Source organism: Arachis hypogaea, chromosome 17 (assembly GCF_003086295.3).
Source record: "Arachis hypogaea cultivar Tifrunner chromosome 17, arahy.Tifrunner.gnm2.J5K5, whole genome shotgun sequence".
NCBI classification, from domain to species: domain Eukaryota; kingdom Viridiplantae; phylum Streptophyta; class Magnoliopsida; order Fabales; family Fabaceae; genus Arachis; species Arachis hypogaea.
Window position 1 is genome coordinate 107,106,837 of NC_092052.1, and position 17,822 is coordinate 107,124,658.

Here is a 17,822-nt window from a genome sequence, read left to right on the forward strand (position 1 = left end):
TGTTTGCTAACCCACTAACTGTTTGATATATTGCATCACCCACAACTAACAGTAATTCTGACACATACTTTCTGCACCTATCTTTTCTTGCTTGCACTTGATGGTTGTATGACAGGGAGAAGAAGCGGGGCTTCAACTTCCTTCGATTCTGAACCTGAGAGGACCTTCCGTTGATTAAGGAGGGAGGCAAGAGGAAAGAAAGTGGTTGGTGCTGAGGAAGAAGAGGAATTCTTTGAAACAAACATGGAAGACAACATGGAAAACCATCATGAAGAAGAGGATCACAACCATGGGGGAGGAGGTGGAGCAAATCATGCTGAGGAGGATAGAAGAGTTTTGGGCTCTTACATCAATCCAAACCCAGGCAATTGTGGAAGTAGCATCCAAAAGCCAACAATCCATGCCAACAACTTTGAACTTAAACCACAGCTCATCACCCTCGTTCAGAACAACTGTTCGTTTGGAGGAGGTGTTCAAGAAGACCCCAATCAACATCTAACTACCTTCCTGAGGATATGTGACACAGTGAAGTCTAATGGTGTTCATCCTGATACCTATAGACTGCTCTTGTTTCCATTCTCACTTAGGGACAAAGCAGCCAAGTGGCTGGAATCTTTCCCAAGGGAAAGCTTGACAACTTGGGAAGACGTGGTGAACAAATTCTTAGCAAGATTTTACCCTCCTCAATGAATCAATAGGCTGAGAGCTGAGGTCCAAACTTTCAGGCAACAAGATGGTGAGACTCTATATGAAGCATGGGAGAGGTTCAAGGACTTAACAAGGAGGTGTCCACCTGACATGTTCAACGAATGGGTGCAGCTGCACATTTTCTATGAAGGGCTCTCTTATGAGTCAAAGAAGGCCGTAGACCATTTATCCGGAGGATCTTTGAACAAGAAGAAGACTATTGAGGAAGCTATAGATGTTATTGAAACAGTAGCAGAGAACAACTACTTCTATGCTTCTGAAAGAGGGAACACAAGAGGAGTAATGGAGCTAAACAATGTAGATGCTCTATTGGCCCAAAACAAGCTCATTACCCAGCAGCTGGCTGACCCCACCTGAGTTTTATGACTTAAGCATAAGACTCTATGTGGTAGGGTGTTACATTATGGTATCGAAGTAGTTCGTTCCCATAAAGTCGGAGAAATAGACTGACTATGCTTCTAAGCATACTCTGGCTGTGTGTACATGCTATTTAGGATGCCTGCTTGACATATATAACATAAATGTTCATGAACATTACCTTTGGAGATTCGAAGCACTAGACTTTAGACATTAAGACTGATCACCTTAATCTCAATTGTTCGGTATGGACAAGACCCAAATGGCATCTTGTGGACGCGAGTGAGATAATATGGTTGATTCTCTGGCTGCTGCTGTACAAGCTTCTGCTGAAGGGATGGAGCGAACAAGCTAGAAATGGTGGTAAAGGCGGTAATAAACCTGGTGATGGAGAAAATCAAGGGATTAGAACTCATGTAGCTAGAGTAAAGGACAATGGCATTTAGTTAAAGAGGTAAAAAGATTCAAGCAGATATTCGGTGGAAGCAAGTGAAGGATTAAGCTCTTAATAATTTATAATTCGAGTGACGTTGTGGAAGTGCGGTGATTTGGTGGCTCTAGAGTTGTTGTGACGTGAGAAAGGAGTCTTGGGATAGGAGATTGTTTCGAGGATTGACGTAGGATCAAGGGATGGAAAGTGTGATTGTGTGATATTTTATAGCGGGTTGAATCAGACTAAGAGATTGAGGAATTGTTGAGTGTTTGAGATAGTGAGAAGCATTTGGATTGTTTTGATTTAAATGGAAACCTTAAAGGGTAGGAGAGAGAGTGTAGTTACTGAGAAAGAGCTAGACGAAGCTAAAAGAGGAACAAATAGTATGGCTTAAGCTTGAATTTGCCTAAGTTTATGATATTGTATATGAGAATGGAGAATGTGAGTTAGTGTTTGAATTGATGTTGTAGAATGGAAAAATGAATGATATGACGTCGGTTGAATTTGAGGAAGCATATACAAAGATTCGAGAGCAAACTTTCGAGGGCGAAAATTTTTGTTAGGGGGGTAGGATGTAAATCCCGAGTAATTAGTAAATAATTAACCAATAAATTAATTATTATTTAAAAAAATTAGAAATTAAATTTTATAGTTTCATGAAGTAGAAATAATTAAAATATGAATTTTAACACTAATTTTAAAAAATTTGCCCCCAAAATTGGGCCGTCGGGCTGAACCGGTTGAACCAGGTCCATATTAGGCCCAAGGCCCAACATATATAACCCATTTCAGCCACCCCGTTCTCCTCATAGTGATGAAACACGTTGAAGGCAGTTGGGAAGCAGAGCAAACCCAAACCCTTGTTCCAAAAGAATTCAAATCCTTATGACTTTTGATCTGGAGCTCCAATTAACGTGCCGTCAGCGGCCACACGTTCATCTCGAAATTTTCTACAAAACCTACCTAACAATTTGGTATGCAAATTATTATTTTGTGCCCAGTTCTCCCCTTTTCAGTTTTGTGATTTGAGTTTTGGAATTTGAGAGATTTTGTAATTTTAATGGTTTAAGGATTCTCTACCAGTAGATAATCATTGGGTTTTGCCCATGTCATCTGTGGGTAAGGCGAGAAACTCATATCCCTTGTGAATACTTTGATTTTGTGATGTTTAGATATTGATTTGTGGTTATGAATGGAATTGTATGTATTAGATTAAAATTATGTTGAATTGGAGTTAAATTGACGGATATTGGAAGCTTGGAATTAAATCATGGGAGTTGGAAATTCAATTGGTGAGGAGTTGGAGCTTTGGAGCTTGAGGAACGGTGGATAATTGAGGTGTTCTGGGATTAACGGAAAATCGGCCAAGGTATGTTTCGGTTTCTCGTAACTAAAATATAATGTGTTGTGAAAACTTAAGTTAGTTGACCGTAAGATAAGAATGGAATTATTGATGATGTGATGATTAAGATTGGTTAGTATCTATGTTGGTTAGTAACTTTGAGGTTGTGATTGATGCTATTATGAGTGATGTGTTTAATATTGTATGTGAAGGTTAGTAAAAAATAATGTTGATGTTGTTGATGAATTGGGATTTGGATGGTATTTATGAGGCTTGGTGATTTGATGTTGTTGTTGGTGAAATAGCATAATCTTGTGGAGCTTGAATATTTGTTTCTTTGACATTCCCTTTTTATTATTCATATACATATATCTTACGTTTCTTCGTATTCAAATTTTTCGTTGACGTGAGCGTTACGACTTTTGTTTTAGACTTTTCTTCAAAGGCTCCCCGTTACAAAATTTCTTTCAACTATTATTATATATATTTTTACTTTTAGAGGTCGTAATACCTTGCCACCTCCGTTTTATGACTTAAGCATAAGACTCTATGTGGTAGGATATTACAGAAAGAGATAAGTATCTTAAATCTATTCAATTTTCTAATTCTAATTTGATAGAATTTAAATATCTCTTTTCTCAATTGTAGGATGATCTTGAAAGATTTAAGAAGGAGTATACTGTTACGGTACTCTTCAGTGAACTAAATGAACATAGAGATAAAGCAATTGAAAAAGCAAAAACAAAAAACAAGAATACTTAAACCCTCTACTGCATTGCAAAGCCTTTTTTGTCAATCAACATAGCTGATTTACACAGTAAATAGGATTTTTATCTGTAAAATTTAGAACATGAATATTGATGCACAGTTTCATTGTGAAGAACACAGTTCTCTTTGTTAGCCTTTTCTTTTCTTCATAATGAATCAATATGTGTTTTTTACTTACTATAAAATTCTTGGGAGTTTGTTTAAAAATTCATTATATAAATTTATTCTCTTTAATCATATATTCATTGGTATGTCTTTGCACAAAAAAATGAGCTTCTTAGCATAGAAATTGTGCATCATAGCACACAAAATTTGTGTCTCCATCACAAAAAGTGAGGATTGCCTTAAATCTCTTATTTTGTTATTGTCTTCATTGCATAGCACAAAAATTGTTCTAGCTAGCATAGAAATTTTTATTCATAGCACTGATGCCTTGTCACATTTAATGATTTTTACATATCTTTTTAAGTAGTTTTTTCATGTTTAATTTGAAGTTTTTATGTTTTAAATGAAGTTTTCATAGCTAATCATATATTTGAAGTTGTTTTAGAATTATTGTGTATTTATGATTATTCTTTAAAGAAATCAGAAGAAGAGAAGCAAACAAGAAGTCACAAGTTAATCTCCTAGAAAAATGGGTGCCAAACACCCAGGATTTATCAGGATTTATCAAGACAGGCGCCCAATGCTCAAAGGAACAAAAGAGGGCACCCAACGCCTTTGATATAGCAAACACGGCTGGCGCCTTACTTCAAATGCCCAAGCCCAGTGCCAAAATTCCATTACATAGGCACCAAACTTCAAAGACCATTCCACCTTCTAAGGGTCCAAAATGTGTTGGCGTCTAGCGCCAGGCCCAGTATTCTCTTCCATAAAGTTTTAATTCGGCCCAAACTTTCCACATTTAAATGATTAAGTTATTATTAGCTTCTTCTAGAAAAGATAAGAGCTAGTTTAGTTCAATTTAAATTATTGTTTTTGTTATCTTATTCTTCTAGAAAAGAGTTTGTTTCATTTAAATTTGAATTGTTGTTTTAGTTATCTTATTCTTCGAGAAGATAAGATTAGTTTCAGTTTAAGATTCAAAAGTTATGTTAGCAAGTAGGATATCAATAAGCGCGTAATGATTTACATCACATGATCGATCCAGCATCTCGCATTCGTTTAGATAGTTTAGCTTTTATTTTATTCCATGAGTCACTAACTCCTTTGTGTTAAGGGTTAGCAGCTCTATTTGATTTTTCATGGATTGGTAATCTAATTGTTTCTTTTATTTTGATTTATACATTAATATGTTTTCAAGAATTGAGTCTCGTTCTTCATTTTTAACGATTAAAAATATTGGAAAATATTCTAATTTTGTCTTGGATTCCTTTATTATCTTGAAAAATTTAATATCGAGATTACCTTTAAACTCATTCTCATGATTTTTCAAACTGACTAGGAGTAACTTTTGAAAGTTGTGTGACGGGAATTGAGCTTAACCTCTTCATCTTAATTAATTGACCAAGAAATTGTAGATTAAATAAGATAAAGAGAAATTGAATTACCAAGAGATTGGGGTATGATTATATATTATTTGTGTAAAAGTAATTTACATGAATCAAAGTAAATAAATATGAGAATTTCCTTTTCTAAAAATTAAATATCTCCAAAATCTTAACATCTCCATACACTATGTATTTCCTAACTACTCCATAAGCATTCATTCATACCAAACACTCTACTTTACTATTATTAATTTAAGATTCACAGCCTTCCTCCAAAAGTTCGATTGATCAGATTAGAAGATTCAATTAGAAGTTGCTTGCTCAGTCCTTTAATCCTCATGGAAATGATATCCACTCACCGTGGTATTACTTGAAGCGATTTAGTGCACTTGCCAAGATTAGTGCCATCAATTTTGGCCCATCAAGCACACAAAAATCTACAAGCTTTCCAATAAAGTATAAAGTGAACTACTAAACAATAATTGTGTGATGTGTCTTGCGCAGCATGTAAATTGTAACGCATAGAACAATAACTTTTCTTCTCAGCACAATAATTATGACATAACAAATCCTTTATGCTATGTAACTAAAATGGTGAAAAAAGAATCCAAAAATCTCTTTTATGACAAAAAATACAAATATGTTTCTTTCTCTTTGTTTACACATCTATGTTGACCCCATTGAATCCCTAAATTGAGAGTTCATACGTTGTCCATGATAAAAACTTGAATATTGCTCCACCATTGATCCATGATCTACTAAATTCAAATCCTAAAGAAAATATCAAATTTAGAGAATTACAAACACATTAAACAAATTATAATATAAAAGATAATATCAAAATTACCTCCATTAGAGCTTTCATTTTTCTTTTCTTTGATGCATTTACAATTTTTTTTTCTGTTTGGTACTTAATCCCAATTATTTTTTTAGGACATCATCTTGTTTTCACATGTAGTGGGCTTTGAAGTTTATTAACATCATCCAAAGAACTATTTTATGTGATAACATAGTTCTTCCTTTATCTTTGGATTTATATTCTTACATCTCATCCATTGCATTATAAAATGAATGGAGTAGAAAAACAATCAAATCCAGAGATTCTGGCACAAATTCACAAATATTATGTGAAATGTAAGAACAGGAATTAATTAATCATTTAATCAAAATAAAATAAAATATAATTTAATTGTTTGGAATAGGTTAAAAATGATAAAAAATATTAAAATAGAAATTTAACGAAGAAAATAGAATTTTATTGCAAAAATCTTATTTATCGTGTAAAAGCGCGTATTGGCTCTAATTGGGCCGGCGCCATGAGTGAGAAAAAAATTTTAATTATAAGTAAATAAATTTATAAAATTGAATTTTATAATTTGGAAAGATAAAAGTAATGTAGAATTAGAAATCGGACACTAATTTTAAAGGTTTTGGCCCAAAGTTGGGCCAAATGAATAAAAAACGATAATGGATTGGACTGGGTCCAAGTTAGGCTAAAGCCCAATATATAAATACCCCCTTTAATGAGCATTTCATCTCATTTCACCCTTCACTTTGAGAGAGGGGCACTGATGAGAGTGAGAAGGGAGGAAGAGAAGGGTTACTATTCATCTTCTTCTTCATTTGGTCATATCTTGAGCTACGGTGCTTCGATTCGTGTGTCATTTGTGGCCACGTGAAGCTCTCGCCGACCCCGTCATTTCTAGCTAAACAAAGTTGGTAAGAACTTGAAATCCATGTTCCAATTCTCTACGCTATATATTTTCACATTTTAGGTTTTGTTATTGAGTGAGTTTTATGATTTTGGTTGGGTTTTGCCCTTAATACCATTGGGTAAAGTAAAACACTTTGAAATCCTTGTGGTTTGGTGTATTTGTGAGCCCTAGTTACTAATTATGGTAAATTAGACGTGTATAGCTTGAATTTGGTGATTAGTGGAGTTAGTTTTGGCCTTTGGATTGACTTTGGTCACTGAAGCTTTGTGGAAGCTTGTTTGGGATCATTTTTGGTGAATTGTGCATGTTGGGAATCGACCAAGATATGGTTTCGATTTTATTTAGTTAATATATAATGTTTCGTGAAACTTAGGCTAGTAGCCTCTAAGATAGGATTGAATATTTGGGTGTATGATTAATTATATATGAATTTTATATTGAGGATAAGTTGTATGATGACGATGATATAGAGTCTTGGATAGGTGTGGTATATGAATTAGGATGAAGGTTTTCAGTTGTATGTGATGGATTATGATTATAATGAATGTGTGATGATTATTGATGTCGACTATGAGTTTTGATGATGAGTATTGAGAATGACGATGATGTGATGTAGTGAGTTTTTATAATGAGTATTGAGGATGATGATGATGTGATGATAATTATGGGTATAAATGATTGAATGGATAAGAGAGTGGAGATATCATCATGTGGTTGAAAAGGAGATGCATTAAATCTTGGAGGTTAGAAGGTGCTTTGGTTGTTGGTAGAAGGTGGAGGTAGATGGGATATAAGCTATTGGAGGGTGGAGGTGAAACCGGTGAGGGTAGAGGTGAGTGTGGTTTGAAGCTCTTCTTGCTCTTGAAGAATGATACCAAGTGTATCATCCATAGGAGCTTGGTTGGAGGGAGGAAAAGGGTTATGAGGGTAAAGATGTTGGAGTGGTGGTGGTTCAATGGGTGCTTGTTCATAATGGTCATAAGTGTGTGCATAGGGAGGATATGGATTTGGATTGTGTGGAGGTAATTGGTGGAAATAGGATGTGGATTGAGAGTATGGTGGTTGGAATGATGGTGTTTGAGGACTATGTTGAGAGCATGGTGCATGAAATGATGGTAGTTTATTGGCATAATCATGATAAGAACCATCATATCCGTTGGAATGATATGTATTATAGGAGGAGTTGCACTCATAGTAACTAGGTTGAGGAGGTTGCCATGATGATTGCTCATATGGATGTGGCTCCCTTCTCAAGAATTCTTCCCTCCCATAATGTGAGCCATTGATGTTGCTCGAGGGCTATGTTGGTATAGAATTTCTCAATAAAATCCCGTTGCAAGTATAGCTCTTCCCAACAACAATCCTCGAGTATCAAATTTAGAAAGGGATTTGGTTGTCACAAGTTCAACCCTAACAAAAGTAACCGAAGTATTCAAACCTCGGGTCATCTCACAAGGAATGGGCAAACATGTGCTTCAACATTGGTCAGAAATCCGGGGTTGTAAGTCATGAGCAAGAAATTAAACTAGGAATCTTAACAAGCAAGTAATCTTGGAATGCAAGAAACTAATTCAAACAATTAGAGCAAAATGTGAATAATTCCAAACTCATAAAATAACATCCAATGTAATTCTATTCTAAACTAAACAAGTAACTATAACTAAGAGAAAGCAATCAAGACTTTTGGGTTTTCAAATATGAATGATAAAAGCAACTCTTGGCTAAGCACGGGAATTGAGGTCGCGATCCTTGTCTCCATAGCAATTATTGACAATTATGAGGTACCAACCCACTAGGTCTACTTCTCAAAGACTTAAGTACGTATTGTCTACTCCTAGGCTTGAAGTACGTTAAATAGGTTTGATCACATCAACCCATAAGTCCAAACTTATCTACTAATTAGATTAGTAGTGGGTTAGTGTCAATGGGTATCAAATTGATCACATAGGTTCTCAAATCACCAATTCAATGAGACCCAATGACTCAAGGTCACTCAATTCCCTTAGCTCATGCCAAGAGTAAAGAAAACTACTCCGTAATCAAAGAAAACATTTCATCAAACACATGGTAAGCATTAATAAAAGACATATTCAAATTGTAATTAAATTGGAACTAACAAGTACCCATTAACAATTATCAACATACAATCACTCAAACAACACAATTAATTATGGAAATCATTAATGCAACAATAACAAATCAAGATCCACAAGATTCATGAAATGGGTATAAAATGACAAATAACAAGGAAACATGAAACTAACACAAAATCTAGACACAAGTATACTAGAGAATTCAAATTAAACAATTAAAACTAGTAATTAACAAGATCCAATTCAGAATTCAACAAGGGAAGATCAAATTAAAGCTAGATCTAGAGAGGAACAAGGATTTCTCTCTCTAGAAGAACAAAGAACCAAAACTAGCTAAAAATTATGTCTAAGTGTAAAATGATTGATCCCCCCTTAACCTCTAGCATCCTTGGGTCTTTTCCATGCAGAAACAGCTTGAATTTAGGCTTGATGAGCCTCAGAAATTGCCAGGCACAATTTCCTTTGATGAGGTCACGTGCAGCTTTCCGCGCGTGCGCGCCATGCGTGCGTGCGCGCGTCGGTGGAATTTCTCTGATCCGCGCGGATGCGTCCATCCTTGCGCACTGCTTCTAGCTATCCACGTCCACGTGTGCATGTGAAGTCCGCGTGCACGCCCATTCTGAAGTTCCCAAAATCCAAATCTTCATGTTCCTTCCTCTTGTGCATGCTTTCTTTCTCTCTTCTAGGCCATCCTTGCCCTATAAATCCTGAAATTACTTAACAAATACATCACGGCATCGAATGGCAATAAAAGAGGATCAAAATATAGCAATTCTAAGGCAAAATAAGCATGTTTTTCATCATGGAGCGATATTAGGAAGGGAACACAAAACCATGCATTTCTTGTGAATAAGTGTGAGAAATATTGACAAAAACCCCCCAAATTCTACACAATATAAACCACAAAATTGAAGTTTATCAACCATCATTGAAGTTTTCATTACCTACAACATCGTCATACTCATATCCAAAACCACAAGGATGAGAATTCATAATCGAAAGAGAAAATAAAAGTAAGAACTAATATGAGGTAATGAAAATAAACTCCTAAAACTAGCAACAACTAACAAAGAAGCCAAAAGCAAATATATTCACAATATTAACATATATAGAATAACTAATAACAAGGCACACATTGCAATTCCCAGGCAACGGCGCCAAAAACTTGATGGAGGATTTATGTCGGGGAAGAATTTCTCAATAAAATCACATTGCAAGTATAGTGCTAAACTGACATACAATCCTCATTCAACATTTAATTTGTTTGTCACAATGCAAACCAATAAAAATAACCTAAGTATTCAAACTTGGGGTCGTCTCTCAAAAGAATTGTAAGGAAGTGTACTTATTATTGGTTGTGAGAAAGTATTTTTGGGGTTTTTGAATGATGAAAAAGAAATGTAAATAATGAGAAAATAAACTAACAACTAAGAAAAGTCCTAGCAAGGGTTGAGAATTGGAATTCCTATCCTCATTATCATCATCAATTGTGATGGTAATTGCCGTTTGCTCTCACTTAGTTAACCTCTAACAATTGAAGGAAAGTTAAGTGAGAAAAATCAATTTAAGTTCACAAGTCCTAATCAAAGACTAGATTTAGTGAAGCTCAAGCCAACTAGCAATTTTCAACCACCAATCAACAAGAGACTTTGACAATTTAAGAGTTTCCAAATTACTCAATCTAAGCTAAGAACACAAAAATCTATTTTAAAATCCAACCAAGCATTTTATCAAATACTTGAAAGGCACAAAATAAAAACATAGAAAATTAACAAGAAATTGTAAAATCTAAGACTAACAATTGCAAGAAAACAATAACAACGAATTAAAGAAAGCGACAATAAACATAAAATACCTCAAAGTGCATTAAAAGAAAATTAAAATCAACAAGGAGTCATGAACAATAAAGCAATAAAGTAAAGGAAACAACATATAAAACTAAGAAAGCAAAGAGGTAATAACAAGGAATTAAAAGAAGAACTTGAATTAAGATAAGAAGTGAAACCCAAACCTAGATGAAATTGAAAATAAAAGAAGAAACCCTAAAACCTAGAGAGAGGAGAGAGCCTCTCTCTCTAGAATTCTACATCTATCTAAAACTAAAGTGTGTATCAATGAATCGAATTATAATCCTCCTTCTAGCTCCACTCCCCAGCCTCTTGTCTTTATTTTCGGACCTGAAACTGGGCCAAAAGCAGCCCAGAAATTGCCCCCAGTGTTTTCACTTTATTCAGCACGTGATGCTCGTCACGCGTACACGTCAGCCACGTGTACACATCATTTGAACTCTGCACTGGCCACATGTACGCGTCAGTCACGCGTTCGCGTCATTTGGGCTATGGCTTGGTCACGCGTACGCATCATCCATGCGTATGCGTCGAGACCAGCTTTTCAAATGTCCAGATTCTTGTATTCCTTCCACTTTTACAAGCTCCCTTTCCATCCTCTAAGCCATTCCTGCCCTATAAAATTGAGATCACTTAGCTCACATATCACGGTATCGAATGGTAATAAAAGAGGATTAAAAATTAGCGATTTTAAGGCCTAGGAAGCTTGTTTTCAATCATAGCACAAAATTAGGAAGGAAACTTAAAAACATGCAATTTACATGAATAAGTGTGAGAATAGTTGACAAAATCCACTCAATTCAATCCAAAATATGCCATAAATAGTGGTTTATCAGTCTGTCAGGGTTATGCCACTCGAAGAACAGATGAAACATGATTTAAAATGAAAAAGTTATGTGCGCTTAAAGTTTGGTGTTAAAAATAGAATTCTGCAGCAAAATAGATTTTTCTGAAAATTAGGTGGCATGCGTACGCAAAGCAGGGCATGCATACACGAGATTGCCATATTTACACTCCCGCGTACATGGCCATTAGCATGTCTACGTGACAATCCTTTTCATTTCAAACCACTACAAGAAAACCAGGATTTTGCTACGCTTTTAAAGCGTAGCGAAAAGTGGGAAAAAGCGTAGCGATAACTTTTCGCCACGCTTTTTAAGCAACCGGCATGCTTTTAAAAGGGTCACAACTACTAGCGTGCCGGTTGCTCTATCGGCACGCTTTTGGTGACCTATGGCCACGCTTTTTTTGTCGCCACACTTTTATCTATTGCCACGCTTTTAAGCGTAGCCGTATGCGAGAGGATATGGCTACGCTTTAAAAGCGTGCCAGTAGCTAGATATGGCTACGCTTTTAAAGAGTGCCAATAGCTAGAGATACGGCTACGCTTTTAAGGTGTAGCAAAGTCACGAGATATGGCTACGCTTTTAAAGCGTGCCAATAGCTACAGATATGGCTACTCTTTAAAGCGTGGCAAAAAGTGGTGGTTGTACGAAATAGCTACACTTTTAAAACGTGGTTATAAGTTTGTTCAAGTTCAATTTTTTTTAAATCTTCCTAATAAAACCTAATAAAATTCATAGATAATATAAAATTTAAACAATATAAAACTTAATAAAATTCATAGATAATATAAAATTTAAACAATATAAAACCTTCATAACAATTTTAATTACTATTAACAATATAAAACCTTCATAAACTTGTACACCAAATATAGTGGTTGATCACATGACAAGCTTTAACAAAAAATCGAAATGATAACAACTACCCATGAATTTGTAATACATGCATTATAATTCCAACAACTATTACATTATCTTCTACCTTTAAAAACTACAAAATACACATTAAAAACTACAAAATACCCTTCCCTCTTGTGATGTCTTGCTGGTCATCTGAGATATCATAGGCCAACCCTTTCCATCTGTCCTTATCTGTCTGCTTGTCCTCATCGATCTCCACAATCTTGAAGCTTCCAGAGGAAACCTTGCTGCTGTTGGGGATTCTTGATATAACCTTCTTCAAGCTGCTTCCAAAGAAAGCTGATGAACTGGGAACTGATGAAGCCACAGCTCCAGAACCATTCAAACTCACCTATAATGTAAAATTACATTATTTTCTTGTTATTTAAGAGTTACTACTCTATTCAAAACTCTAATCAAGTTTTTTTACTATACAAGAAATCATGAACTGCATCTAGATATATTGATAACTCACAAATTAATGAAAAACAAGACAATGACTGCAGAACCTAACCTGAACCTCAAGTTGCCATCATGAGAGAAGTTTCATATGTAGATTAAATGTGCAATTTTATAGCATCATAGTTTTAACTAATCATTAAATGCTTTACTTTGCTGTATTGAACTGCCGGCAATGTTTATGCCTAGTGGTAAGCAAATAATATAACTCACAAAAAAAGAGTAAGATTAATAGAAAATAATAGAGCTAATCCTAAGAAGAATTCCAAGGTCCAGAAAATTCAATGCTATTAGAAAATTTTCTTTTATGAGTTGTTTATGTGTTCAACATCGTTCTAAATCTCATGGATAGCTACTGAAGACCAAGACCTATCTAATTTTGTAGGTTAAGGAAAATTTCACAAGGTGACCAAATAAAAGGCACAACTACCGTTGGAACTAGCACCAATAGTTCACTAATTGCCTCAAAACAAAGCACATACTGGACCTGATAGCTTGACCAATGTTCTTCATAAGCAACACAGCTATTAAGGTCTTACCAACACCTGTATCCAACACTGCTATTGTATTCCTCTTCTTTGTAACTTCAAATACTTCTAATTGATACCTGTACGGAAAACAAGAAACCGCAATAATACAAATATAGCCAAGGTTACATTACCTGATTACCATCATCAAAATAAAGAAATTACAAGAAACAACAAAAACTCAAACTTCAATGAATTATGATCATTTTGCGGCATTACCCCCAGATGAAACACCAGAATAAAAAAGAAGGGCGAAACAAACAGGAATAAAATTAACTATTTAATTAAAAGAAGATAAAAATTAAGCCCATGAAAGAGAGAAGAAAAGGAGGTACCTTCTGGGGTCCATGGTCTGGGGTGTCTCGGAAGGGGGTGATTCTGATTCTGATTCCTCAACACAAGGTTTTGGGTATAAGTGTTTAAAGGTTCGGTTGGGACAAGGTTGGTTCTGGTTTGATGAATCCATGTTGAAGAGAAAATGAAAAAGGAAGAAAATTTGGCAGTGAAAACAATAAATGTACCTCTCAAATGTAAATGTAATAACTTATGTAACTGTACCTCTTCAATATGATATCCTTTTCTGAATGCTCTGACTATCATCTCCATTTGAAAGACATATCCCTTACTAATGCAGCAACTAATGATGTCTTCAAGCATAGACTTCCTATAAAGTCTACCAAGACCAAGAATAAATTGATTTCAAATTATGGAAGCAAGGTAGAAACTTACTATCAACAATGTATTTAATACAAAGTATCAATATCAATACCTAAATGATCTTGTCAAATCTAAGACACTAGGCCATAAAAATGTTTGAGCAAGAACATTTGCTCCCCTGCTTCTTAGTTTGTGCATAAGATTCCATCCATGCACACCACCACCTTTAACATAACGAGTACCAGTAATTATATCTGCTCTAGCTTCCATTTGCTTGCTGAAAAACGTGAGATTAATGGTGACAGGTGTTCATATAAAGATGGCATAGGCAGTTAACGAGAAAGTGAGAAATGACTTATTGAAAGTTTCCCTTACCTAATGAATTTTGGCAAATATTTTGGCTGCAGAAGAACTAACAGATCAGACAAGGAAAAAAAATAAATAAGAAGAGGTTAACACGATTCTGCTACTAATAATTCTCTAAACTAAAAATGAAGTTCATCTAATTCTTCTCTTATTTTTCATTATTTGTTCCAAATTTAATCACAAATAATAACTACAATCTGTCATTTACATGTTAACAGCAAAACTTACATGGTACGACAGATCAGCATCCATGATGACAACAAAATTTCCAGATGCATGTATGCCATGAATATAAGCAGTTCCTGTACATGAATTTTATCAAAGGCTAATACAATCAAAATCATTTAGCAAAAGTATCAAGTATATACCTAAACCTAGCTTCTTAGATCTCAGCAGGGATGAACATGTTCCCTTGGTTCATCAGAACCACCTTGTTCACCTCCACCTCCGTCAACACTATCACACTGCTTCCCAATATGCTCGTCTTGAACACATTCCCATACCTACAAACATTTCAATTTCCTTTCTATCTTAATTATTGAAACTTGAAAGGATCCATCCATATACATATCCATCCTTCATCGTTGTAAAGCTATAGTACACTCATTAATTCTCTCGTTTCGTCTTTTCAGTACTTTTCATAGGGTAAAACGTACAAGTCTACAACTGAACTCACCTTTGTCTTTCTCCCTCGCCACGCAAATTATAATCAAAACTAGAATTAAATAAACTCGACAAGTTCTTAATTAAAGACAAAAAAAAAGAGAAAAAAGCTTAAATAGTTAATACTGCAAGTCAAAATAAATAAAGAAACTGAATTTAGTGTCACCAAATATTTGGTTAAATAAACTAAAACTGAATCTGCTTAATTGCTGCATTTATATGGCCTGGCTTTATACTTAAAATCACAAACCAAACCATACATTTCTCCTTTTTGTAAGCAAAACAAAGAAATTTAACTGCAATTTGGTTCAGCTTTGTTCTGATCTTTGCTATAGATGGAAAATGACACTCAGCAAGGTTAACCCAATTACATGCTCTGAATTGAGACATTACATGTAACTGTTTTGCTTGATATATGTGTAAAGCATTCAACAATTTCATGGATAAAAGATGCTACCTACCAATGTATAGGAAAGCGAGAAATACCAAAGGAGGATGACACTCACATTTAAATCTATTGAGCACAATGGGGAATTATGGCTAGAGAACTGAAATACCAAAGGAGGATGACATATTTTTAAATCTATTGACCTTTGGCTAGCCTCTCTTCCCCCTCTTGCAATTTCTTTTCCCATTCTCGCAAGTCCTCTCTCTGCTTTGATAAAGTACTCTCATGTGATTCTTGTCTGTTGCAAATCATATCATAATGCATTATAAACAAGTACAGCTACATATTACAATAAGAAAATAGTAAAACCTTTTAAGAACAAATAGTTTAGAGTTATCATGAGTACTCTGCAATTAAAGATAAGCGATCCCTTCGAAGCAAAGCTTCTTGAAACTCAAGATCGTGTGATTTTCTGTCAATCTCTTAACTCTTTCTGCTTATTTCTGCAAGTTTGGCATCAGCAGAGCGCAACTTTCCTTCCACTTCTAAAGATTTCTCTTCAATGCTAGCAACCAATGCATTTGCTTCCGCCAACTTTGATTCTGCAGAAAATTTAATATTTGCGTGCTCTGAGCGCATTTCTCGCACAACCTTCTCTAGCTGTTTATGCAAAAATGTTTACATATTAGCAAGCAGTAATTGTTAATTGTTAATTATTAAAATAAGAAAAAAATAATCATGGTTTCCACAAATAAGCTTTAATATAAGAATCATGCTTTTCTTTATTTTGAAAAAGAAGAATTAACACTAATACAAGTATTTATATAATAATTAAAAAAACTTACATCAAGCACACATTCTTTCTCAACACCCAAGGCCTTCCTCAGATGCTCTTCCCGCTTCTCTGCCTCAAAGATGGCAATTAAATGAGCAAATTTTTCTCTTTCAAGAGCATCCTTCACTTCTGCCAAATCTTGATTCAGCTCATTATACTTAGAGCTCCACTCTTTTTTCTCAATCAAGAGAAGCCCCATATTATATTGATACGTATTAAGCTGGCCCCAAAAAAAGAAAACAAATTAGCTAAAAGAAAATTAACCAAAGTAATCATGAACAACAAACAGTGTACACTACTACATATAGATAAAAGTGGACATTTGACCAAAATCCAATTTCCTTAAGCAGTAGCAAAATTGGAAGAAAGTAAAGAAGAAAACACTGGAAAAAGGGACATTAGAAAGCTTTATGAACTAATACCCACAAGACAAAGACAGACTTGAGAGCTAAATTGCCACAAGCCTAGTTCTTTGGACAACATAACAAGCCGCCAACCCAAAACCAAAGTTAAAGTTTCAGTGCTCAAAAAGTAGGTTAAAATTTTACGAAACAGCCTGAATCCGGTTTACACTAGAATTACTCTCTTAATTTATAAAATAGTACTTCGAGTTCCGAAACTGCAGAAAATAAGAAATAAGAACCAAACATTCAAATCAAAACCAAGAAGTTTAACCAAGAGAATACTAGAGAACTACAGAAAATATGCCAACCAAGAATCAAGAACAAATTAAAAATCATAACAAAAATCAAGAACTGAAATACTTAGGAACAAACCAGAATTAACTCAAAAACAGAATAGAAAAACAAATAGAAGTAGTGAAAAATCAGACAAAAAAATCAAGAACCAACCTAAGTCAGAGGCTCCATTCTTGATGATGCAAACAGAGAGTGGCAGAGTGGAGGGAGGAGTGGAGGAAGACGTGGTGGCTGCCAGAAAGCGAGTGGCAACGCGGAAGGGAGGGCTTCGTCGTTCTTCATGGAAGCGAAGAAGCAGGAAGCGAGCGGCAGCGCGGAAGGGAGGGCTTCGTCGTTCTTCACGGAAGCGAAGAAGCAGGAAGCGAGCGGCAGCGTGGAAGGGAGGACTTCGTCGTTCTCCACGAAAGCGAAGAAGCAGGAAGCGAACGGCAGTGCGGAAGGGAGGGCTTCGTCATTCTTCACGGACTGTCGTCCGAGTGGTACTTCGTTGGAGTGTTGTCGTCGCGGTGAGGGCAGGGGTTAGGGCTTTTGAAGAAAGGTTAAGGCGAGCACAATGAAGAAGGGTTAGCTAGGGCTTTCGAAGGGGGCAGCGGTGAGGCACAATGGAGATTGGTGGTCGCCATTGGGGATTTCGAAGGAGGAGTTAGGGCAGGGCACAAAGAAGGAATTAGCTAGGGCTTTTTTTCTCTAAGTCTTTGAATCACGAAGAATTGAACTCTGGAGCATTTTTG

At 35.5% G+C, this 17,822-nt stretch overlaps 1 non-coding gene across 1 annotated transcript; it reads right to left on the reverse strand.

Annotated features, from left to right (window-relative positions):
* Window positions 1–696: 696 nt before the first annotated feature.
* On the reverse strand, window positions 697–800 carry LOC112768485 (small nucleolar RNA R71). The gene has a single exon (XR_003185905.1). It is a non-coding gene; the product is annotated as a small nucleolar RNA R71 (small nucleolar RNA).
* Between the last annotated feature and the right edge of the window lie 17,022 nt (window positions 801–17,822).